Source organism: Columba livia, chromosome 1 (genome assembly GCF_036013475.1).
Source record: "Columba livia isolate bColLiv1 breed racing homer chromosome 1, bColLiv1.pat.W.v2, whole genome shotgun sequence".
In the NCBI taxonomy this organism is placed as follows: domain Eukaryota; kingdom Metazoa; phylum Chordata; class Aves; order Columbiformes; family Columbidae; genus Columba; species Columba livia.
This window is the reverse complement of record NC_088602.1, coordinates 51,337,181-51,363,501: the sequence shown is the minus strand read 5'-3', so window position 1 is coordinate 51,363,501 and position 26,321 is coordinate 51,337,181. Positions and strand designations below refer to the sequence as shown.

General features: G+C 38.4%; 1 long non-coding RNA gene across 2 annotated transcripts in view; it reads left to right on the top strand.

Annotated features, from left to right (window-relative positions):
- The window catches only part of LOC110361215 (uncharacterized), a 122,155-nt gene that overhangs the window by 90,269 nt on the left and 5,565 nt on the right, over window positions 1-26,321 (top strand). For both annotated transcript variants that reach the window (XR_010471329.1, XR_010471325.1), the window contains exon 3: window positions 7,051-25,987. This is a non-coding gene — a long non-coding RNA (uncharacterized LOC110361215). The remainder of the gene's footprint in view (window positions 1-7,050; window positions 25,988-26,321) is intronic.

The window sequence follows — 26,321 nt, the reverse complement described above, 5'->3', positions numbered from 1 at the left end:
ATTATTTTAGATATAAATTATTTCAATGAAAACTTCATGTTTAAAAAAATGCATTAAATTTTAAATGTTGTCATTATTGTTTACATTTAAAAAAATATATGTATATACACAGAGACTAAGCAACTGAATGACTGACCATGCTTTGAAACTCCCACTTACAAATATATTGCCTAATTTCAGAGACTATGCATTTAATATTTAAAAACTAAATGTTTGTCCACTAAATTTGCATCCAAATGCACTAAACTATATCAGCCATCTCAAAAGTCCTGTGCATTGCGCATACACGTGTGCAAAAGTTTATAAATTGTGCACAAGACTTCTGAATCTGTTTTACAGTCCTGGGGCAGCGGCATAGACATTTGCAGTAAGTGTGCAACATGCTCAAAAAAAACATCTGGGCTAATTTCAAAATGATGACTTGGACATTTGAGACCTTTTGAGTACATGACATTGACTGTGTGGAGAAATTTTAAAGTACTTGTGATGCAGTATTTTCTCCACCATTCTTTTGTGGAGGAAGTGATGTTTAATACAAAACAAACAAACAAACACAAAAACAACAGGGGAAAAAAAGAAAAAGAAAAGGAAAAAAACCCCAAATGTGAAAAAAATGACACAAACAAAAAACCACAATCAGGATCACTATTCAATAAATGAGTTACGCACTATTTCAGTGTTATTAGATAATGAACAGTGAATGGAAGAGGCTTTGCAAGGACAGGAAGAAGGGCTGTGTGGAATAGTTAAGGTCTACATACGGGAAAGTCTATACTCAAAAGCCATGAATACGTTAGTCATCTAAAAAATAACCAATTATCATAATATTCTTATTTTAAAGAAGGAGAAGACTTGCAAGAAGTAAAGAAGAGAAAATACTTGGCAAAAAGTTCAAATAATACCTACTTTCATTTTCTATCATACATATCTGAAATCTCTTTAATGAACAGCTGGAGTAGAGAGTAAATCTGTTCTTCTGTCAGATTTATTTCCCTTTCATACATTTATTTATGAATATTTCATTCTAAATAGGATCTCACTGTTAACAAGGAGCAGCAAATTTATTCCATTAATATGTTTTTCATTCAATGCACTTGATAATCATATTTCATTTTTCCTCTAATTATTGTTAATTGAACAGATTGTTTCTTTATGAAGTACTTGTATACACTGTTTTGTTTGAAATTAGATATGTATCCATTGTATCATTTATCTTTGTGTCACTCTCATTTCTTTTTTTTAATGTTATTCTCACACTTGTGATTATTTGAAGTCTTCAAATACCTACAATTACATTGCTAAGAGAAATTTAAAAATACAACTGCTTTCAATTCCAATACCCTTATAATGTTATATAAAACCTGTAGCAGGTGCACTTCTCCACTACCCCATGAAAGCAAGAGAAACTTCTAGCATGATGGACCACTATGGTCATGCACAAGCCCCTTGGTTGACAGACAGGGCCCTTGACTAATGAAACACCTTGGTTGAGAGAAGTTTCTGGAGCACTACCATAAATGACCACAGCTCAGATTCAACTAGGGTCTACATGGAACTTGCTAGAGACCTGCTTTGAGTTGGTCTTGCTCAGAGCAGTGGGTCTGCAGTTGAAGTCTCTCCTCCTTAGACTGGCCATCTAAGTTCCTCAAGGACTGAGACAACTGCCTTATTGGTAAGCAATCTTCTGGGTACCCTTGAGAGTCCTCACTTTGTATGAGTGGGAAGATGCGCTTTTTGAATCATCACTCTAGAGTTTTGGGATCTGAACCACTGAGTTTGTGACTGGCCGTCAACTGGATTTGACTCCATTCACCACAACTCTTTTGACCTGGCCTTCCACCCAGTTCTTTATCCATCAAAGAGTACACCCATCCACGCCATGAGCTGCCAGCTTCTCCAGGAGAATGCTGTGGGAAACAGTGTCAAAGGCTTCACTGAAGTCCAGGTAAAGAACATCCACAGCCTTTCCCTCATCCACTAAGTGGACTATGTTGTCATAGAAGGAGACCAGATTAGTCAAGCAATTGCATACCTAAATATACACTATATTTTTGTGTGTATACATGTATTTCTGTGTGTATACATATATACATCTATATATAGAGAGATATGCATATTTAGAGTAGACCTCTATCAGTAATGCTAATGTGAATTGAAGTGTGAAAAAAGCTAGCCAATAACTTCAGCAGTTAATGTAACAAGATAAAGACTAATACTCAACGTTTTCTCTTGTTAGAAGAAACAAACTGGTGAACTGATGGACTTCTCTGAAGAATGGCTCTTTACCACACACAAGACGTAAATTTTCTTAACCTCTTGAGGCTCCTGGAAAAGCAGATAACACCTTAGAAAGCTAAAGAGTCTCTATTAAACAAACAAACAAACAAACAAAAAAACAAACAAAAAAACCCAAACCAAACAAAACAAACCAACAACAACAAAAAACCGCACAACCAAACCAAACCGAAAAAACCCAAAACAAACAAAAAGCCCCCCCTAAAAAAAACCAACAACAAACAAACAAACAAAAAACCCAAACCCAACTAACAACAGAACTGTTTCCCTTTTATTTAATCAGTTAAGTGATATTAGATGACAATGCAGGGTAGACAAGGAACAAAATCTAATGCAAACATACAAAACCGGCAACATATGTCAGATACCAAGAGGTGCCACTCGAGCTGAAGAAACCTGAATGCAAGACAATAACTACTGAAAGTGCATTATCTGTGATCTCAATAACATCTGATAGTACTAAACTAGAATAGCATTGCTAACAACTCCCATATTTAATGAATCTGTAGCTCACAAAATATTTTCTCTTTTTCATAAATACTGAGTTTTTAAAAACTGTAACAGATACTTTTGCACTTTGGTATCTGTATGAGAACAATATTCTAGGGATGGATGTACTTATCCATAAGGAAAGGATGATCCTCTTAGCTGCTAACATAACTGTCAGAAATAGTTTCTCCTCAGATATAGCAAAATCCTTTAATGACAAATATCTCTGAAACCTGCTGTCTCAAGCTTAAGTGCCTGATTCAACACTAAATTTATTCAGTCAAAACCTCCTTTTTTCCTCCTGTTGGTAACCCAACTTTTATCCTTACTAAAAAAAACAGCTTCTGTTTTCCTGAAGACTGAGAGGAAATAAGACTCTTTCCTTCAAAACATCTGTAAATAACATTTAATGAAGCCACAAGTAATATAATTCTCACAACTGTTTTTATAGTGATTGACATTTCTTAATGAGTGGCAGAACAGTTTTATAAATGCTGAGAACCTTTGAGAAGTGGGAGGAAAAACCACCATTCTAGAAAACATTTGCTTGAAAAATATGTCAGGCTTTCAAATCAATAGTTGTAACTGAATTTCTACAAAGTGATCCAGACTCAGTTTTTCTCTTACTTCTATCAGTGAGCTTGGGTTGACTAATGGTAAGAAAGATATTCTTGGTTCCTGTGTAATAAAACAACCTTTATATCTCATGTCATTTATATCTGTTCATATTCCAACTCAGTAAGTAAATCATACTGTATTTTAAGAGAATTAATCCGATTTGCTGACATATACTTCAGTGTCCTTTGATACAAAAATCAGCTTCTATGAATTTTTAATATAAAAATCAGAATAAAATTTAGAACACAAGTAGGAGATAGGACCTACTGACATTTAGGACAAGGAAAAACTGCTAAATCACATCAGGTATTCTTTTTTAGTGGATCTATAGAGTTAATTTTTTTTTTTTTTTAAAGTGAGATAACAAACATTCTTTTAATCTCTCACTTGCAGGAATTATTTTTTTGTTGTTAAGAGAACAGAGATAATACGTGAGTTTAGTGTGCAAAGGTGAATACTACTTAGAAAATTATTGTCAGAATTCAGAGGCATATTGTTTAAAGGAGTGGCTAGTAAATGTTTCATTAAAAAAAAAAGTTTTGAGTTTTTAAAAAACTTCCTAAAGCAATACTGATAGCCAATATAGAAACCCTTAAATGCACATATTAAATGATGTTCCACTGCTGTTAAAATTCAGGTTTGTAGTACATAAAACTCTGATAAGCATAATATATTTTTTAGATAAAAGTACTTTGCTATGTAGTTTATAATAGATGTAAACATTGCAGGCATAAAATGCTGTGAAAGATGCTTGAAATATTGGTCTTCTTTTAAAGATAGATTATTAAGCTACAGATCTAATATTTCTTATGTAGACTTTGCCCTTTTCATGCTGTTACACATAATTATATATAAAAGCACAAGTATATGAACTTGCATATGCTTTAAAAATGTTGATATATACATTTTCTTCTGTGTTTTTTTTTGTTGTTGTTATTTTATTTTGTTTTGTTTTTTACAAAGATAAATTCTCTGGGTTTATGACTTATCAGCTGTCCTTTGTAGTACTTTGAGTTTTCATAGTTTTGGAAGTAGCAGCTTTGTCCTTTCCGATTACATCGCAATTATGACAGGAAACAGTAACATAAAAAAAAAAAAATCAAAATCAAAAGTCAGCTGTATTTTAGCAATTCCTTTCTAATATGAACAAATAATCAATCAGCTATTAATCATAAAATCATAGAGTCATAGAATGTTTTAGGTTGGAAGGGATCTTCAAAAGTCGCATAGTCCAACCCCTCTGCAGTGAGCAGGGACACATTCAACTAGATCAGATTGCTCAGAGCCCCATCCAGCCTGATCTTGAATGTTTCTGGGGATGGGGCATCTGCAGCCTCTCTGGGCAGCCTTTTCCAGTGTTTCACCACCCTCATAGTAAAAAAAAATCTTCCTTATGTCTAATTTAAATCTACCTTATTTCATTTTAAAACCATTATGCTGTGTCCTGTCATAACATGCCCCATTAAATAGTCTGTCCCCGTCTTTGTCATAAGCCCCTTTTAAGTATTGAAATGCCACAGTAAAGTGTCCCTGGAGCCTTCTCCAGCCTTTCTTCATAGCAGAAGTGTTCCATCTCTCTGATCATTTTTGTGGAGCCATTGACCACTACTCTCTGGATACAACCTTCCAGTCAACTTCTTATTCACCAAATAGTTTATCCATCAAAACTACCTCTCTCCAATTTAGGGAGAAGGATGTGATAGGGGACCATGTTGAAGACATTACAGAAATCCAGACCGATGACATCCATAGCTTTTCCCTTGTCCACTGATGTAGTCACTCCATCATAGAAAGCAACTAGGTCAGTCAGGCAAGACTTACCATTGGCTGCCAGAAATAATCTCACTGTCCTCTATGTGCCTTAATATAGCTTCTAGGAGGATCTGTTCCATGATCTTCCCAGGCACAGAGGTGAAGCTATCACATGGTTGTTCCTGGCATCATCTTTTCTATCCTTTTTAAAAATGGGTGCAATGTTTCCCTTTTCCAGCCACTGGGGACTTCACCTGACAGCCATGGCTTCTCAAATACCATGGAAAGTGGCTTGGCAACTACATCAAACAATTCCCTCAGGACTCTGGGATGCATCCTATCAGGTCCCATAGACTTATGAATGTGTATGTTCCTCAGGTGGTCTCTGGTCTTACAGTGGGAGGAACTTTGCTCTCCCAGCCTGTATCACAGAATGTCTGAGGTTGGAAGTGGTCTCTGGAGGTCATCTAGTCCAACTGCCCTGCTAAAACAGGTGCACCTGAAGCAGCTTGCACAGGAACGTGTCCAAGTGTTTTTTTAATATCTCCAGAGAAGGAGTCTCCACAGGCTCTCTGGGCAGCCTGTTCCAGTGCTCTGTCATACTCAAAGTAAAGAAGTTTCTCCTAATATTCAGATGGAATTTCCTGTGTTTCAGTTTGTGCCTGTTGCCCTTTTTTCCTGTCATTGGGCATCACTGAAGAGTCTGGCCCCATCCTCTTGACACCCACCCTTGAGATATTTATAAGATCCCCTCTCAGTCTTATCTTCTCCAGGCTGAACAGACCCAGCTCTCAGCCTTTCCTCATAAGAAACATGCTCCAGTCCCCTAATCATCTTTGTCACCCCAAGATGGACTCTATACAGTAGTTCCTTTGTCTTTCTGAACTGGGGAGCCTAGAACTAGACACAATACTGCAGATGCAGCTTCACCAGGGCCGAGTAGAGGCGAGGATAGCCTCCCTTGACCTGCTGGCCACACTCTTCCTAATGTACCCCAGGACACCACTGGCTTTCTTGGCCACAAGGGCACATCGCATTGTCTTGCAGTCCATCTGCTCGAGACATGGGAAGAGAGCTTGCCAGTGAAAACTGAGGCAAAAAAGTTGTTGAGTATCTCAGCCTTCTCCTCCTCTGTTGTTACCAGTTTGCTAGTCATGTTCAGCAGGGGGGTACACTCTCTTTGATGTTCCTTTTCTGACTGACATACCTGTAGAAGTCCTTCTTGTTATTCTTTGCATCCCTTGCCAAGTTCAGCTCCAGCTGTTCCTTGGCCTTCCTGACCCTATCTCTGCACAACTAGGCAGAGTCCCTATAGTCTTCCCAAGATACCTGTCCTTGCTTCTACCACCTACGCATTTCCTTCTTGCCCTTTAGTTTGACCAGAAGGTCTTTACTCAACCATGTGGCTATATTGCTTTCCTTACCTGATTTCTCACAGGTAGTGATCAAGAGCTCAGTCAGCTTTTTGGGCTGCAAGTGCATGTTGACACACACTATATACAGAAAGGGATTGCAAGGGTTTTGTATTCTACAATAGGAGACAGGTACTTAAAAATAGTTACTTAGATAATGAATGTTGTAATATTTATGAGAAATTTGTCTATGCGTCTAAATAGTAGTTCTGAGTGATGTAGTAGATGAGTACTATGTTTGAAAGTTGATTGTGTGAGGATCAGCATACTGAATTGCTCACATTGAAAAAAGGCAACACTGAGATTAGGAATATCCTGAAAATGTCTTTTTGCTGTCAGGATTAAGGTCACATCTACAGTAACAAGATAATTTTCATAGACATTCCTGTTCTTCAGTAGGAATTGATCAGTAAGTCAGAACCATTTTTTATGAGGCCTCTGCATTTACAGTGTTGGTTATTTGCGTGTTTTTCCTTTGGAACAGGTTGGATTGATCTCTTGGACTGAAAGTTATGCATGTTGTTCAAAGGCGTATGGAAGATCTAGCATTTTTACATTATGTATTGGAGGGCATTTGATGGCCACCTGGAACAGAATTTTCAGTTAAGTTTTCTCTACAGAAAAGCTGATTGATTTTGTTTTCATTTTTCTGGGAGCGGGAAGTAAGAAAAATAATGGTTAACCTTCAACAAACCTCATTAAAACTGCTTCAAAAAAACAATCAATGAGTGGCATGGGATGATCAGGGAAACTTATTCAAAAATATATTTCTATTCCAAACTACAGTTGAAGGTAAATGTGGCCCAAGGCAACTTAGCTTGGACTAAACCTTTATGCAATGAAGTGTTTTTGAGAGACTGTTTTCTGAATCTCAGTTCAAAACTGTTATGTACTAACGCTGCTATGGGATTTCAATTCATTATTACTTTAGTGAGTCTGCTGTAAGAACTGACTTTTAAAGTAATTAATATTATTTATCTATTTAAGCAATTAATATAACAAACGTGCCAAATTCTAGGCGTGATTTCTGTGTCCACTGATAAACCTATTCTTGGCTTTCATGTGACAAGATCGATGCCAAAAATATGCTAAGTCTGATAATGAAAATAGAGTATCTGGGTACTAACCACTCATGTGTTAAGTTTTCTATGCCCAAAAATAATTAAGTCGATTGTGGCAGAATGCAAACCCCCCTCTCTCCCCCTCCCTCCTTCAGTATGGAAGGAGCAGACACATCTCCCTCTCTCTCTGCTACTTGAGGCTAACAGCTTCTTTTGTTTGGCCCCAGAGCACCCTGGCCAGGGCCGTTAGGCAAAGGGAGTGCTGAGGGGCCAATGAACCGCTGGGTGCCCGCAGCCAGTGTTGGGGGTGTTTGGAGGCTTCAGGGGCACCACACAGCCACTGTGGGGGTGCAGAGAAGCTTCTAGAATGCCTACAGTCAGATCTGATCAGCCAGTATAAAAACGGGACTCTCGTCGAGACTCCGCCCATTGTCTCAGGTCGCTCGGAGCATGAGCAACATGCTGCCGCCAAGAGCCCCCCTCCCCGGCATGGGGACTCCGCTTGCCTTGCTGCCACGTGTGTAAGTAAAACTTCTCGCAGGATTGCGAGTATATTTATATTTTCCATGTACATATGCACATGTAACTTTTCGTGCTCAATACGAGCACGTGTATAAATTATTTCCTCGCACAATCGCGAGTGTATTTTCCTCCCGTGCTTCCACATAAGCACATGCAATACTCTGTGCACATTTGCAAGTGTAAGGGGGGGGGAGGGGGTTGCATTCTGCCACACCATCATTCCCAAGTTGGAATACTTATGCTCAAAGTAACTTTCAAACTAATGAAAAACATACTTTCTCTCTTTTTTCTCTCTAGCTTTATGGCATTCCAATATTTTAATGAAGATACGCATAGAATTCTTAACTGTACATTTTTCAAGTTGATGGTAAAATTTGTGAAATAACATTCATTATTTTTGGTACTATTTAATGATAAAATTCTCTTGCATTGAACTTATTCATTCTGACAACTGCAACTACAGGATGCATTTTATTTCCTATAGTCATTTACAGTTCTTCAGAAAATCAACAGAAACTAAATATGGCAATTAAGTATCACAGCTGAGTTAAGCAAGATTTTTATTGCCCTCGAGTTAAAGTATTTTTCAGTGTTTGGTAAACTGGTGTTTTATTTTGCTTCGGGTTTGATTTTTTTTTTTTTAAAGCATTCTGGACAAAAAAGACAGAACAGTTCTTTTGCCAAAATAAGCAAGTATATAAATAAATAAATAAATCTTATATGTCAGAGAAGTTACCATCAGTGTTGTGAGCCAAGTGACTAAGCAATTATTTATTGGGTGAAAAAAATTATGGCAATTTGTCTTCTCACTTTGCAGAGGAAGTCACTCTTGTGCTGTCATGTGCAATTCCTTTCACACCTCTTAGAAGGCAGATGGTATACAAGATTTTCTCCTGCTGCTCTAGAAGAAAATCTGTTTTTCCAAAAATGTGTAGCTTGTGTGTGGAAATACCTTCTCTTACTCACCCAGGAGATGGAGAGTACAAGGAGCTACAACTCTACCCATCGCTCTTCTGTGCCTTCAAAGCATTTTTAAGAGACAGTGACCTTTAGAACTTGCAATATTGTGTCTTTTTGATAATGGGAATTTTTCCTTATTAGCAAAAGAACAGAACAATTCAAAGTGGTTTCCAATTGTGAAAGTACATTGTGAATCAGAAAGAACACAATGTACAAGGTCAAAATTCCATCTGGTTTGTTGGAGCAAGATGGGTGGCATTCATGAGATAACAAGTTTCATTTCATCTTGATTGTGTTTCAAAAGGTGTTATATTTAGAGTAGTTTTTAAAAATGTATGGTCTTGTAAATGTGCATATATGCTTTCCAGAATACTTTACTTAAAATAAACTAGAAAATATGGCATTTGGAGGCTACAATTTTTTAACAGAAAACTAAAAATGTTTAGTTAAATGCTAAAAGAAAAAAATCCTTTATTAACACAAAGGAACATCTGAAATCCTCTATCTGCCTGCAAAATTATAAAGAATTATTTGAAAGCAGTATATGAAAACTGCAATATTTACACAGATATTAATAAATACAATTATGTGTAGTATAGGAAAAAAAAATCTATCTAATGTCTTAAAAACCACTTCAGAAAATGGCATTATATTTGAGCACTTAAATACACAGAAATTTCATTTTGGAAACAGAGGCAGAAAAACATCCTACTTGGTAGAATATTTCAAACTTTAATTTATTGCCAAAATATCCCAGCTTTAATTAATATTTTAAAATATTTAGACCCAGGATCTGATACTACTGTGAACACCTGTTGTCTCTCACTAAATTACATTATTAGCATAAAACGAATGTTGAGACATTTTCTTTACCAATACAAATTACTGGAGACTTAAACTAGTTGTAGGCATTGAAATGCGAATTCTTTTCTTCACAGTAAATACATTAGTTAAACCAATTTTTTTCATACTAAATTAGCAAAAACATGTATTTTAAGACATTTTAAGAATTAAAAACAAAACAAGACAATCCAAAACCCGAAAAACAGCCCTTACAAATCAAATCAAAACTGAAATGGATAGTTGAAACTACTCTGAGAAAACAAAAATGTAAGATACTCCTGCACTTTAAACATTGTGAACAGTGTTCTGTAATCCAGCAAGCAGAATTAAGGTAGTACCTCTCCTTTACACTTCAGCTTACTTAGTTATCCACAATGTTTTCTCTTATAACTGGACTCTGAAAGCAGTATTAATATATTGCTTTTCTTTTTGTACAGTATGGGCTTCTGGCATACTGTATTACAGGTGATGATGTACTTATAGAGTTAAACTTGTGTAACAGCTCTGAAGTACTTAAGTGAGACTAATCAAAATAAAATATTTAATTGCATGAATGGATGTGTTCAGTGTCAAATTTCATGTTAACCATGGCCAAGTCATCCCACAGAAGATTGACACCTGAAAAAGAAATGTAAGAGACTGTTACTTCCTGGATAAATGGAGGATGCATTGTCAAGAATCTCTGAAATGAAACTGCACTAAAATGAAAAGGCAAAACTAGAGTGTTTGCATGATGTGTGACATCAGGGGAAAGTGGTCCCCCTTTGAAAATATTATCTGGAAAATTTTGTCAAAAATACAGGAAAGTGAAAAAGGCTTAAGGCTTATAGATCATGTCACAGTCCTCTTTATTAAATTTATTCAGAAACTGAGCAAATCAGAGTTTAAGCTACTACAGGTAGGTCGTCCTGAAGTGCTAGCACTTTGCTACATCTTGTTCTTTTGCAAAGAGCACTGTGTGTGCTGCACCTGTGTCTAGACTGTCAAATTTTAATCTGAGGGGATGATAGTTACCATCCACTGATGTATTTTCTGCAGAAATTCCTTATTAGATCAGGCACACTGCCTTTCCGTCAGAGAGAGGTGACATTCAAGTGTCTTTAGGACTATTAAAAACATGTGTTTCTTTTTCAAACAAATACATTTGCAGATCTGCATGTGGTTCTTTAATCTAGTATTCATTCTCTGTAAAAATAGTCAAATTATGTTATATCTCTTTCCATCTGTAACAGGATCACACGGAATATCCCAGTGGCTGAGAACCAACTTCTGTGAAGCATCCTTTCTAGGGCACTTCGAGACACCAGACAGGATGCCCCTGGATGCTCTGTGCCATGAGCGTGAACTGTCAGGACAAATAGATGGGTCTAACAGGCAGAGGATTGGGAGAGCTCAGGGATTTGGGGATTTCCTGTCATAGCCATAATGCTAGACTGCTAGTATTTCTATGACAACATGATATATTTGTTAGAAGTATCCACTGGCTGTACCATACTTACCTACCAGTTACCTCATAATTGTAGTGGTTTACTACTATATTTTATAGTTATAGTTGAACGTTGCTAAATGGTAGTTTTAAGCACTTCAGCTGTGCTTGTTACACAAGCTATGGATCAATGGAAACTACTAAAAATCATATTATATACCTTATGCAGTCAAAACTTCTTTCCTTACCATATAATACTTCTGTAAACTTTTCCCTTACTGAACTTCTATCTTTGTTTAATATGCTGTAAACTCTTTTTCCCTGCTTATACATTCCATACACAATACATAACTGTATCTGCATACTTTATAATACAGAAACGTGCATACGGACACCAATTGCTATTTATATCTCCTGTGAGAACATGTTTCTTGTAAATATTGGTCACTGAATGTGGACATGAATCTCACATGTAACTCTTAGTCCAGGGGTTTGTGGTGGTACAGACCTTCCCATAGGGCCACCTAGCAATCTCAAAACAAGCCAGCATCATGTTCTCAAGTGTTCTTGCTTTAATCACAAGTACAGTGAGTAAAAATGAACAGGCACTCCTCAGTGACCACAAAGCAGGCCAACATTGTTCTTGAGAGTGAGATGGGACAATTAGGTGCCTCCTAATTGCACCTGAAACGCCTGCTAACTGGATCATTGCCCAAACTGGGAAGTACCAGGTAAGCCTAAGGCATGTTGTGGCCAGAATGAAAAAATACTGGCCAAAGTCAGTCACTTCACAACCCCATAAATAGTCATCCTGAAGTGAAACCCTTTGAGCTTTCTGGGGTTGCAGTGGGCTGTGACCCAGTATCTTCCCCTGACTGGGACACTTTCAGGGCTGAGTTAGTGAAGATTTAATGACTGTTTATTGATGATTTTATGAGGATCCAAAGGCCAATTCCACACAGTCTGATGGTCATCTACAGATGAATGTTGACATGTAAAAGTGAGTAATTTGTAAAAATCACAAAAGGGAAATTTTAATTGTAGATTAACCTTTTTTTGTGTGTGTGATTTGATTTCAGACTGTTTTGTCTATTTGTCTTTGTGTGTGTGTTTTAATTTACTTCTTTTGTGTATGAGTATTTTAGTTAAGGAAACCCTGTTGTAACTTTAGCATGAACCTTACCATTTACAAATCTTTAATTAAGTTGCTATTTTGATTGATTATAATGAATTTATTTGAATCACTCTATTAAATTGGCTGATGATTAAGTGCTATTAATAATTATACAGCCTAGCCTTGTAATCTGTCACAAAGTATTAATAGATTCTAAATTGCTGTTAAATCAAAGCCATGCATAAATTCCACTTGTGACAGGGTTGACCCACCTGTTGTGATTGAAGATTTGTTGTATCTCTGTGTGGTAAAAGATCTCTGAATAAAAATGACAAGAATGGGAGAATCACATCACTCACTATAACCCTCCCTTTAGATCCTTCTGTTTGCAAAACTTGAACAGTATAAAAGCAGCCTGCAAGCAGGATACACACAATTTAAGGGCAAAAGAACTGGGAATAAAACCACCTAGGACTAACCAGCTACCATGCAAAGCATTACTGCACTCACCATGCAAGTGACGCTACTAATACATCATTGCTGATGAAAGTCTTCAGTCAGCAGGGTGAAGGTCAGCCTCTGTTAATGTTTGAAACAGTCTGATCCTCATTGCTCCTTAGTTGCTACCTCCTGATCTTCTGTTTTAATGTAATTTTTTTTTTTCCCTTAGGGATTTATACCTTTCAATGGCAGTAATTTTTATCTTGAATACTGTAGTTGCTATTATTAATTAAGCAGTTATACTTCTGTCTGTGTTTTTACTTATTCTGAAAGGCTTAACTCATATGCTCCCACATGTTAACAGCTCATGTTCTCATTAAAATTAGCCATGGTCACACAGCTGTGCTGTATCAGATGACTCCATGAATTCCAGGTAGATGAAACTCTTTGGATGAGAGTCAAATGATGGAGTTCAATGTAGTTGTCAAAATATAGCTCTCTGGATTTGAAGAGATGTCATTTAAAGATGTGTAAATTTAGATGCATTCCTGGCCTGTATCTGCAGTAGAGGTGTCTCATAGATCATGCATCACATTTGGCAACGACATGTGGGTGTATATGATGAGTTAGAGTGTTTTAAGTGGCTCTCAGTACCTATGTTTAAGTAATTGATTCGTGTCCATTGTGTCAGATGAAGGATTTGACCAGTCCACTGTTGGGTCACAGTGAGTCTTTAGTGGAACCTACTCATGGAATGTAAATTTTTCTCTGTAGAAGGTTTTATAAGCATGTACTACTTGCTGTTACAGTCACTTATTTCAGGACCTTGGATTGCATGCTTTTCACAGAAAAGTGATTCCAGAGTAAGGAAACTTAACTCCTAAAAGTCTTTTATCCCATGTGTTCCTCCAGAAATTTTAGCAAATGGTGGGCTATATTTGAAGTCCTCTATTGGAAGCTCAGTGAGCTTACCATGTTTTAGGAATTCATTATTTTAATGAGGGTGTCTGTGCCAGTCCTGTGGTAATTTTAGACTCCTACTAGGTGGTAAAAAATCAATTGGTGTGGGGAAGTCCCCTAGAGGAATACTGGATCTGGAATATTGTAATGCCTTCTCACAAAGTAATTCTTTAGTTTCTGGGAGGACATTTACTTGGTTGGCTCTGAATGTAGCATTTTCCACAGCTTTACTGTTTCATTTTTATTGTTTCATTGATTGGAAGAGACTCAATCTTTTATACTGTAAGACTCTGCAAAACTATTGGGACAGGGCAATTGAGGTTATTATGACCTAAATTTCAGTTTGTTCTCTCCCGTGGGAGTAGGCTGACAGTGGTAACAGGATGGGAGATTCTCCTTCTGTCAGAATCTTCAAGACACCAGCCTCCAGAATCTCCAGGATGAGAGTGTCTGTATGTACCCTGAGCTATCCTATGTTTCTTGTACACATACTTAAGTGGATGAGTATCACTTTTTTTTTTTTTTTTTTTTTTTTTTTTTTTTTTTCAAATAGACCCTAAACTTTTGCAAGGTTAAAGTTGAGTGCTAATTTCAGTCAGCCTGTTGAGCAGGCTGAACCCCAAAATCAAGACGATGCCAGCAGTTGCCATGTTTTGCTGTTAACAGGAACAGTTTTTTTGAGGTTAGCTTGCTATCCCATCCAAATTAATTTCAGCAGGGCAGTATTATTCAGGTCCTACCCTGCCTCCATTGTGAATTAACAGCTTCAGAGAGAGAGCTAAGTGCATAACGTTGTCAGCAGTCATTTAGTTGAAGGTAAGCAAAAACAGAGGATGACACCAGACATCAGAGCCCTTATGGTCAAAGAATGAGGTCTCTGAATGACAAGAACCATATCTAGTTGTTCATAGATCCCCTTTTTACACTTTTCTCTCAGATCAATGAAGCAGAAATACTAAGCCCTTTCTAAATTCTCCTAACAGAAATGAATCTCTTCCATACTCATGCACAATGAAACAAGCACACTCAATCTCTTCTCCACATACATATAAATTAGATATTTAGCTTTGTTTCTGAAGTTTCATTAACCTTTGTGAGTGTATTTTCCTTCACCAATTAATTCAATAATGTAGTGGTTTGACCCTGGCTGGAAGCTAGGCCCTACACAGCCACTCACTATCTTTCCCTGCTGCCAGTAGGATGGGGGGAGAGAACAAGAAGAGCAAAAGATTCCTAGACTTGTAGGTTAAGATAAAAACAGCTTAAGTGAAAGGAAGAGGAAAAGAAAGGAGAAAACCAAACAAAACAAGTGATGGAAAAACAATCACTCACTACTTCCCACAGTAGGCTGATGCCCATCCAGTCCCCAAGTAATGGCTGCCTACCCAAAATCTTCTTCTCTTCCAGTTTTTATAGCTGAAGATGAGTCTATGGCATGGAGTACCTCATTGGTCATTTTAGATCAGTTTTCCTGGTTATGTCTGCTCCCCACTTTTTGCCCACCCCCAGCCTACTGTCAGGAGCCAGAGGGCGTGGAAGGGGTGGACAGCATGAAAAGCAGAGAAAGCTTTGACACTGTATAAGCACTGTTCAGCAGTAGCTAAAATATGCGTGTGCAATCAACACTGTTCTGATCATGTACCCAAAACATTGCACTGTAATGGTCTGCTATGAAGAAAATTAACTCCATCCCAGCCAGACCCAGCAAAAAGAAGAAAAGGTAGACATGGCCTTCTTTGCAAAACTGGCAGAAACCTCGAATTTGCAGGTCCTCGTCCTCATGGATGACTTAATCCGAAAATCTACTGTAAGGCCGACATAGCAAGCTGTAAGCAAAGCAGGGAGTTTGTGGAGCATGTTGTTGACAACTTCTTGACACAAGAGATTAAGGAACTGACAAAGTGAGACACTGCTGGAATGCATTTTTACAAGGAACTGGTCAGGAAGATGAAGATTAGAGACAGCTTTACCTAAAGTAACCATTTTATGGTGGAGTTCAACATCCTGAGAAGAGGAAACAAAGCAAGTGGCCGAATCATAACCCTGGACATCAGGAGAGCAGACTTTGTGGACCGGCTTGGAAAAATCCTGGGGAAAAGCTGGTTGAGGGGTGCCTTCTCCAAGCTCAGGAATGATACATTCCAACGAGCATGAAAGCAAACATCTTTTCAATATCTTCATTAACGATCTGGATGAATGGACAGAAAGCACCCTCAGCAGGTGTGCAAATGATAACAAACTAGGAGGAGCATCTGAGAGATCAAAAGATTGTACTGCCCTTCAGAAGGACCTCAACAGGCTTGAGACATGGGCCAAAAGGAGCATCAGGAAATTCAACATTACAAATGAAGTACTGCCCCTGAAAAAGAATAAATCAATGCACTAGTACAAGTTGAGGTCTCACTGACTGGAAAGGGCCTGGGGTTATAGTGGACAGCAAGCTGAACAGGAACCAGCAACAGGCCTTTGCAGCAAAAAAGAGCAACAACCCTTCTTCCTTGGCTACACTAGAAGGAGTGCCAGAAGGTCAAGGAAGGTGATTTTTTCCTCTTTATTCAGCCTTGGTGAGATACATTTGGAGTAATGTGTCCAATTATTGGCTCCCCAATACATGAAAGACATGGACATGCTGGAGTAAGTCCAGCAAAAGACAACAAAGATGATAAAATAATAGAAAATCTGTCATTGTGATTGTCCCCCTGTACTCAGCACTGGTGAGGCCACACCTTGAATACTCTGTTCAGTTTTGGGTCCCTCATTACGAGAAAGACATTGAGGTGCTGGAGAGACTTCAGAGAAGGGCAATGAAGCTAATGAAAGGTCTAGAGCGCAAGTCTTACGAGGAGCGGCTGGGGGATCTGGTGTTGTTTGGCCGAGAGAAGAGGAGGATGAAGAGACACCTCGTCGTGAGACAGGTTAGTTTTACTCTACTGATGATGTGTTGTTGCAATAGTAACACTGCTCAGTACGAGAGGAACTGCAGGTTCAGATCCCTGGTGCGTATGCTTGGCTGAGGAGCCACTGGCACGAGGCTACCATCTGCGGGCTTATGACTGAATACCTCTAAGTCAGAATCCTGCCTAGATGTAGCGATACCGCAGTGCCATGGGTGCCTCAGTGGGCTCACGATAGCCGGCTGTCGCCCCTGCCGGGGGCGGGCCCAGTGTGGAGTGCTGCTTGTGTTCTGGACCGGAGGGCTGGATATATGTGGCATCACCTCTCCCTCGATGCATACCATGTGATCGTGGGGCACCTGGCACTAAATCATTCATAGATGACCTGATTCTGGGTCAGGGTTTCATACGTAGCAGAGCAGCTCCCTCACTGTGATCTATTGAGAATCAGCCCTCAACACAAGCTCTTGTTGAGGGAGCTGGGTCTCTTTAGTTTGTAGGAGACTGAGGGGTGACCTTATTAATGGTTACAAATATATAAAGGGTGAGTGTCACGAGGATGGAGCCAGGCTCTTCTCAATGACAACAATTCAATGATAGGACAAGGGGCAATGGGTTCAAATTGGAGCACAAGAGCTTCCACTTAAATCTGAGAAGAAACTTGTTCTCAGTGAGGGTAACAGAACACTGGAACAGGCTGCCCAGGGACATTGTGGAGTCTCCTGTTTGGAGACATTCAAAACCCACCTGGACACATTCCTGTGTAGCCTCATCTAGGTGTTCCTGCTCTGGCAGGGGGATTGGACTAGATGATCTTTTGAGGTCCCTTCCAATCCCTAACATTCCCTGATTCTGTGATTATGTGACCTTATCGCTCTCTAAAACTACCTGAAAGGAAGTTGTAGCGAGGAGGATGTTGATCTCTTCTCCCAAGGAACAAGTGATAAGACGAGAGGAAATGGCCTCAAGTTGCTCCAGGGGAGGTTTAAATTGAATATTAGTGAACTTTTCTTCATTGAAAGCATTGTCAAGCATTGGAACAGGCTGCCCAGGTAAGTAGTGGAGTCAGCATCCATGGAGGAAATTAAAAGATGCGTAGGTGAGGTTCTTAGGGACATGGTTTAATGCCTGTGTTAGGTTCATGGTTGGACTCTATGATCTTGAGGTTCTCTTCCAACCAAAGTGATTCTATGATCTGTGGAGAGGCTGAGAGAGCTGAGACTGTTCAACCTGGAGAAGAATCAGGAGGTACTGAATCAGTGTGTATAAATACCTGATGGCATGACATAGAGAAGACAAAGTCAGACTCTTCTCAGAGGTATTCAGTGACAGAACAAGAGGCAATAATCTGAAACTGATCTACAGGCAACCCTGTTTAAATGTTTAAAAAAAAAATCACAACAGGATTAGTCAAACCCTGGAACAGTTTGCTCAGAGACGTGGTAGACATCTCTGGAGCCAGGCAAAACCTGCCCAGCCACAGTAAGTGTCCAGCAAGCTGAGCAACCTGCCCTAGGTAACCCTTCTCTGACCAGGGCAATTAGACCAGATGATCTCCATAGGTCCCTTCTGAGATCAGAAATTTTGTGACTCTAGTTTTCCACAGGGTCAGATATGTACAGTGGAAGGTTGTTCTTAAGGCTAAGAACCAATTTTCCTTGAAATAAATTCTATATTTTTTTTTGCATCTGCTGTCATTGTACACCTCCTTGAGACTTCTGCTTCTTCAGACTTGAGCCTTTCAGGCAGCTTTCAGTCCCCAGCCATTTATCCTGAGAACATGACCCATACTTCTCCCCAAGGGAGGGAAAAGTGTGCAAAGGGTCCCATGAATATCTACAGAGAAAAGTAAGTATGCTACTTGAAATTGGAATATAAATATTTCTTTATCCAATACACACAAATATAAGCCAGTATTGCTTCCCTTTCCCTAAAAGACTTAATCTAAAGGCTAGAAACAGACAAGGTGAGTGGGATATATGCATAGATTCTAGCAGCCAACGTTAGGCAAGTTTAGGATATCTATTGAAGCAAGGGTCTGCATGTTGTCAGAAGCCCAAACTTCTAGAACCCAGCACAGCTCAGATAACTATGTGCATGCATGCTGGGGTGCATCGGAACAACACATTTCATTATGAACCTTGATCTGCCACACTTGGGGATTTTTTTAAAGTTAAATAAACATTTTTTTGCCACTGGCTTTTGACTGTGATCCAAGTACATAAAAGTGAACAACCTTATTTTCTCAGATTCCTAGTCATGCCTGTGGGCCTTTCAGTCATGATCACATTTTTATAGATGTTAACAACAGGTCAGCAAAATAACCAGCTAGCAGAATAACAAATAGGATGCTCTGCAGCCTGCAGGAATAACAAACATTTTTGCGGAATGCATACAGACATATTCACAGATACAGTGTTTGAGGTGTGTTCATGGGCGTGTTGTATGAAAGAAGGGAAGTGTCCTGTGATGCCTTATACTGTTGGAAGTGAAATAGTTTGGGAGATTGAGTGGGATGTGTTAAACTAACTTTTGCACTATCCGTATTTTTTTGTAGGGAGCTAACAATATTTGTGATTGCTTTTTGATTTTCTCCTGAAGGAAGCTTTCTGATTTACCAAAAATGAATCTACAGGAACAATCTAGCATAATCTCAGTGCAAAAGAGCTAGGGACCAGACCTCTAGGGTGAAACACAGAGTGACCATATTGACAGTAAAAACACACTTAAAATCCATTGACAGTAATTTCATTACTCTCTTGTAATGAATCAAGTAAATTGAAAAGAATACATGACTGCAGTAGTAGCTTTTGTATCACTCACTGAGCATACTGGAGAGCAAAGACATAATTACAAAGAAAAATATATGGCACAGATATCATGGTAAAAAACAAAGGAAACTAGAGAATAGGACCCTCAGGGCAATTTTCACTTACAGACATGAAGCAAAGGGAAAAGGGAGGAGGTAAAAAAAGCACATGAATATCCATGAAAGAAAACCTACTTGTTACCTGTTTAGGTGGCAGTTCTTGTTAGTTCCTTTTCTGGTAAAATATTGTTTTACTTTTACATTTTGAGTAAGCTTTCTCAAGCTAAATTCAACTACTACCCAAGTCCTTCTGGCCTTCATCAAACCTCCCCTGACTGTGAAAAGAAATATTCACATGAACGAAAAGGGCTCTTGTGGAGGCACTCACGTATCTCACCACTGTTGAGTGGTCCACTTAGCATCATCTGTCAAGTATGTGATTATAAACAGGAGGGTCTGCATGCATGGGACACCCAAAATTGTCTGAGAAGGTTTATGCCTAAAATTATCATGTTAGAGAGGAAGATGACCAGCAGGATTAAACAGCAACCAGGAAAGGACAGACACTTCTGAAGAGGTCAGTCTTAGATGTATGAAGGAAGCACGGATATGTGTGACATAGGGAGAGACAGTGAAGAGGAAGCATCAGGCATCAGAGGGGTCTGTCCCTGCTGGCAGTGTTCCCAGGACACCCTGACCTCTGCCCAGACCAGGCAGCTCAGCCTCCCTGTGGGGTGCCAGGAGCAGCCGTCACCCAGCAGTGGGCTGGCAGAGTGGGGGCAGCACATAGGGACCTCACCTTGAGGTGCAGGGACACCTGCCAGGTGCCTCCTCACTATCGGGCCTGTCAGAAGTGACAGAGATGCATGCTAAAGTGGGGAAGAGGTGATTACAAGATTACAACCCCTACATCCAGAGGGAGTGTGTATGCTGAGTTTAGACCTTTATAGGATGAGCTATACAAAGCTGTTTATAAATGTGTAGGTATTTATTAGCATCTTGTAATTTATGTATAATTCAGATTAAGCTCTTGTATTAAGGATATTGGTTCTGCATATGTAGTTCATGGATTGCCAGTTAGTTACAAGTCATTAATAAATCAATAAACTGTTTCAGTACTGATTTCATTCAAACCACAGCAGCTGAGCAGTCTTTTCCTTGTCACTGAATAGTAAAAGTAATGATCTACACTCTCAAAAGGACATGTATTTTTTAATGCCCTCTGATTAAAAGAGCAACTTGCTGGTGCCACTTGCAAACTGCATCAATAAACTGTGTGATAGCATGCCTTACTTCTAAAACCTCTGAATGAAGTTTTATAGCCATATTGTCTTTAAATCCTTAACTCAGAATTCAAGAAAGCACTTAGAGTCACTATTTATTTATTTATTTATTTATTTACATATTTATCAGGTTTCCTTGCAGTCTTTGGAGCTTAATGAGGATCTAGATACAATGATTCCTCAGAAATAATCTCTACGCAGTTTAACAGTGCTTTAAAAAAGTCTGCTTTGCTTTTAGCTTCCTAGCTTTCCACCCTTCATCCCAGAATATGGAGCTACAGTAGAAAGTAGAAATCTATCTTCTCAGTGTTCCCTTGCTTTCCCTGTCCTTTCTGATGCAGATCACTGTAGATGGATGTCATGCACTCTCCTTGGACATACTTTGTATAGAGCAATATGTGCATTTTAACAAATTGCAGGCACCTCAAATACAATAGCAGGCTCAAAGGTTGTTTTCCACCTTGAGCTCTGTGAGCTCTGCAACACTTGGGAAAAGTTACAAAAAGCCAAATCTAGAGGATTATTTTCTTTAGAGCCCATCTGACTGTTAATGGGAAAAACATTGTCTTCTGGAAAATAAAAAAAAAGGCAGTCAAAATGGAGATGACACTCAGAAGAACTATATTTGGAACAACAAGTATGTCGATCTTGAAATTCTGGGGCTGTTGAAAAAATACACTCTTCTACACACAATCTTTATACTGTGGTTCCCCATATTATAGTACATGACATTCTTTCTACAATGTGATAGGATAAACAACAGTGCAATAAGTGATTGACAGCCTGACATGGTCTTTGTGTAATGCAAATTGACACTTAGGTTATGGTATCCCTGTTGGTATGTGGTGCAGTGACTTTAAGGCACATCACACTTGCTATCCTAATGCAATATTACCACTGTGTTTACCTGTTTTCAATCACATGGGGAAAAATATAGCAAGGTCTCATCTCAAGAGACAAAAATATCCCTTTGTTAAGGCCCCAGATGTGCCTCTCAGGAGCCACTATTATTTCTCTTTTTGATCCAGAAGTCAATACTCCACACCACCATTGTTTGTAGATGGAATTCATATCAAATATCTTTGAAAACAGTGGAGAAAAAAGAGATGTGTACTATCTCCACCTGAGCCAGTTTGATGTTTGACAAACATTAAATCTTTAAGGGGTGGGTTATCTCATGCGTTATTTGAATTGCCCGTTGGAGGTGCCTGTCACTTTGTTTTGACAGAAATGGAGCTTTAACTAACAAACTCCTGCAGTTGTTGCCTCTCTTAAGTGGCTAAAGCAAGATGAAATCTAGGCTTAGGATTTGAGCAGTATAAATTTATCCATGTGCAATCTATAAACTGGACAAATCGATAAATCAATTCATTTTTTGCTTTCATGTTTTGATTCCACCTTAAGTACTTTTATTTAATGCTTAAATACAAATTATGTATATATTTAAACAATAGACCATAAAAATGTTTTTTGTTAGAATTTGTTTTCAAATGCACAACTTTGTCCCTCTTCCTGTCATTTAGAATAATCTACATTCTTCTTAGCCACCTAGCATGTTTGTATATAGCTTTAAAACCTGAGACTTGCCAATCTGTGTCGCTGAAATGATAGGAGAATAGCGAAAGAAGTCACATTATATTTTTATGTCTTTATTTTCAAAAGATACAGTCAGATAATAAGGTGGAAAATAGCTAAATGCTAAAGAAGGTGGATTTGTTTGTTTTTTTTATTCCTAGGTTCCCCATAGCAGAGACTCAGACATTGATTCCAGAAATTATTCTAAAATAAATAATTGATTTGCAAGGTACAGTTAGAGCTGCTCGAGTTGTGTGCCTCCTGAAGAGGGACTCTCAGTCAAAAAAAAAAACTTGGACAATTATAGCCCCACAACCAAAGCTCCCACCCTTTGTGTGTAACTCTCAGCCAACTGCAAAGAGTCTGGAGACTCCCTGTTCTTCATCGGATCTCTTAATTTTCATGAGGTGGTCTGTCACTTGAGGTTCTGACCTTCAGTTGCTATTTTGCACCTGCAGCTGAAGAAAATAAGTTCTTGACAACAGCCAAAACATTCTTCTGTTTTGTCTTCTGTTACATGAAGTTCTGTTCCTTATCGCCAGGTATGCAGTTCCCCTTATCTTCTAGCTTGAAGACTCCAAGGCCTTTGATACTTAATGAAGCTGAAATTTTAAAGTTTCACAGGTTGCAGAAGTTATGCTAAGTTAACTTACTTATGCTAAGCTAATTCTATATAAAGAGTTTCTAAACAAGTTCTACAAGAAGCAGTATACCGAATAATTCAATAAGCTAAGACTGTCTATTCCTAACACTAATCCAAATGGACTCTTGGCTTCTTACTATTTTTCTAAGAATATCATTCATGAGACAAGCAATAATAGTGATAAATATCTACTATTTCCCCATATGGAGGCTAAAAGGAAAATGCACGTCAGAGGATTAGGGTTTTTTTGAATACCATTAAAGATGTATCAGTTTGTTAATTTTTACTGTAAAATGATAATGACCCTCCTCAAACACTTCACTAATTTGACATTCTGGTCTGGTTCGTATTTTCATATTGCTCCCGATGAAGTGAGTCCAGTGGAGGGTCACTGACATGATTAGAGGGCTGGATGACATGAAATACAAAAGAGGCTGAGAAAAATGAGTTTGTTCAGCCTGCAGAAAAGAAGGATCCAAAGAGACCTTTTTGGCTCTCTACAACTACTTAGTGTTTGGGAGAGGTATAGAGGAAAAAAAAAGAGCCAGTCTCTTCCAGAGATGTGCTGTGGAAACACAAGAGGCAGATGACCCAAGCTGGAACATGGGAAAATTTGAATCTGTAAGCAAACAGTTCTTCTGCATGTGGGTAGTAAAATGTGCATGCACTTTTTCCAGAGAGGCTGTAGAGAATCCATCCCTGTAGTTATTCAATACTCAACTGTTCAGGGCCCTGAGCAATCTCAGTGGCTGACTCTCCTTTGAGTAGGAGGTTGGTTCGTCTAGGGACCTAGAGAGGTCCCTTCCAACCCAGATTATCCTGTGATTCTGTGATCATCATTAAAATAAATTCTACTTACCTGAGTGTATGCTATGCCCTACTCACATGCAGCTTCCACAGTGCTTTGACAAAGTGGTATGTAGATTATACGATTACTTCATTAGAAAACAAATAAAGAGATAAGCAGCAATGTAATAGACTGAAATTTAAGACCTCTTTTTCACTCTTGGGTTCATGATCATGTACTTGAGCTGTGTTGTTTGCATGGGAATCTCTATGGTCATGATTTTGTGTCCACTTAACTAGTACCTCCTTCACAGAGAGAGAAAATGTAGGTGATCTGGTAGTCCTTTCAAATATTAAACAAGACTTTTTTTTCCTCTCTTTATTTTTTTTTTTTTTTTTTTAGTATAATATTTCAAAATACTCTCCTGACAGAGTTTTCCAAGGGGATATAATCTCTACTCCAAAAATAATTTAATTAATAGTCTGACTGGTATTAAAGTTTGGAGTGAAGAAATCTAGCAAAGAAGGAGAAAAATCAGGGTGGTGTGGAATATGTAACATCTTTTGCAAACATCTTTTTTCAAGTGCAAATCATATTTTACTGGGCATGTGCACTTGTGATGTGTAAGCACTTCTCCTTAATGAATAAAATGATTCTATGTGTTTAAAATCTGTTTCTCAGCTCCTCAGAATCTTAATTAGACATATTCACCAAATATAACAGGCAAAATGAGTTTCAGACAGGACCTGTTGACACTTTGCTTTTGTGGTGTTTTTTGTTTGGTTTTTATTGCTGTTTTTGTTTTTCTTTCTTTCAGGAACAAGCCATTATTGTGTTGAAATAAAAAAAAAACAAGGCCTTGGGATTTAATAAGCAACTTGCTTCACTGTCTCAAAATATAAAACCATAAAAGCTCCTTATTGTCTTTACCCAAGGACAATTCCTTGTTTAATGGTTCAGATTTTCTTTCCTCAGCCATTTGGAAGCCATTTATGATTTATTTTTTTTATTTTTTTTTTCAGGAATGTTGTTTGTATTTTATTTCTAATTTTCTATGGGAAACTCCCAAATATCTCAAAAATGACTTACATAAACCATTACTGCTCTGGTGTATGCCTAACATACATAATCATGTTGGTTTTACAGCTCAAAATATTCTAGACACACTTGTCTAATTACTTCATAAAGTAATTATGTACAGTAATCATTCTAGCAGATTTTATGTGGGAGCGTACGTACTTTGAATGGCTTTTAATTTCATTATAATGAAGTATAATAATAATAAAGACTGCTCATAAAGGTTCATATAAAGGATCTGTCTCCATTGTACCTGACTCCAATATGAGCAGCAGTGAGAGGATGATCATTCCCACCCACTCCCTTTATCATTGCCAGCAGAAACCACTCATTGCCACACAAGCAGAATCCTTTGTTACTTGCAGCTCTACCTCCATTTTCTCCTGATGAGTGCATGTGAGAGGACCAGTAATTCTGGACTGTGTCAGCTTCATTGATCTGCTGAAACCTGCATCATCACTGGTGATATTTCCACCAAAACTACCACCTGAGTACACCTACTCTGGACTGTAACTCTTCAGTTTGTTATATCACAAAAGCCAAGGACTATACCTAATGCCACTTTGATGGCAAAAGAGGAAGCTCCTGTGGGGTCCATTACACCTCATCACCTGATTCACAAAGGAGACTACCTGCAGACTATTGCACCCTCACTACTCTCGACAATGTACATGCTGACACTGATATGGGTGATGGGGCCATGGCTGGGTGAACTCTTACTGGTAGATTTTGTCTCATTCTTTCACGCTTAGTCATAACAGAGAGTTTCAGCTCCACCTTCCTCCAACATATTGCTGCTTTGCAAGACCAAACTCTCTGCCATCTTGGTATTCACACTTCTGTCTGAGACCACGCAAACATGTCAGTTTTTCTGGACCCTGAGCAAGTTGGCCATCTGAATCATCAGGAGAAGAAAGCCTGATGAAGTGGATCCACTGGGCACTGTAAGGATAATTTCTGCCAAAACTAAATTTTGGTGGAGGACATCTTCAAACACAGAGAAAATTGGACCCTTTTTGTTTACTGGTAGGTAGGTTTAGTTCTTTCACATCAGATGTAATCAATCTTCTCCGTAATTATGTTGCTTAGTTAATGAAGAGTACCTTCTTTTCTCTAACATGAAAACTAATCTAATCAGATTTATTTTACACTACCCCAATTCTTGTATTAGAAGGAATAGTATTCATACATTCCTATTCATGCTCTCAAACCACTAATTATTTTTTTCTGACTTCAGCCTTACTTATCTTTTCTAGATTTCAGAGTTACAACTTACTTAATCATGCCTCACAAAGCAGCCTTCATGATTCCTTTCATAAAAATACCTAACATTTTTTTCTGTTTTAAACCTTTACTGAAC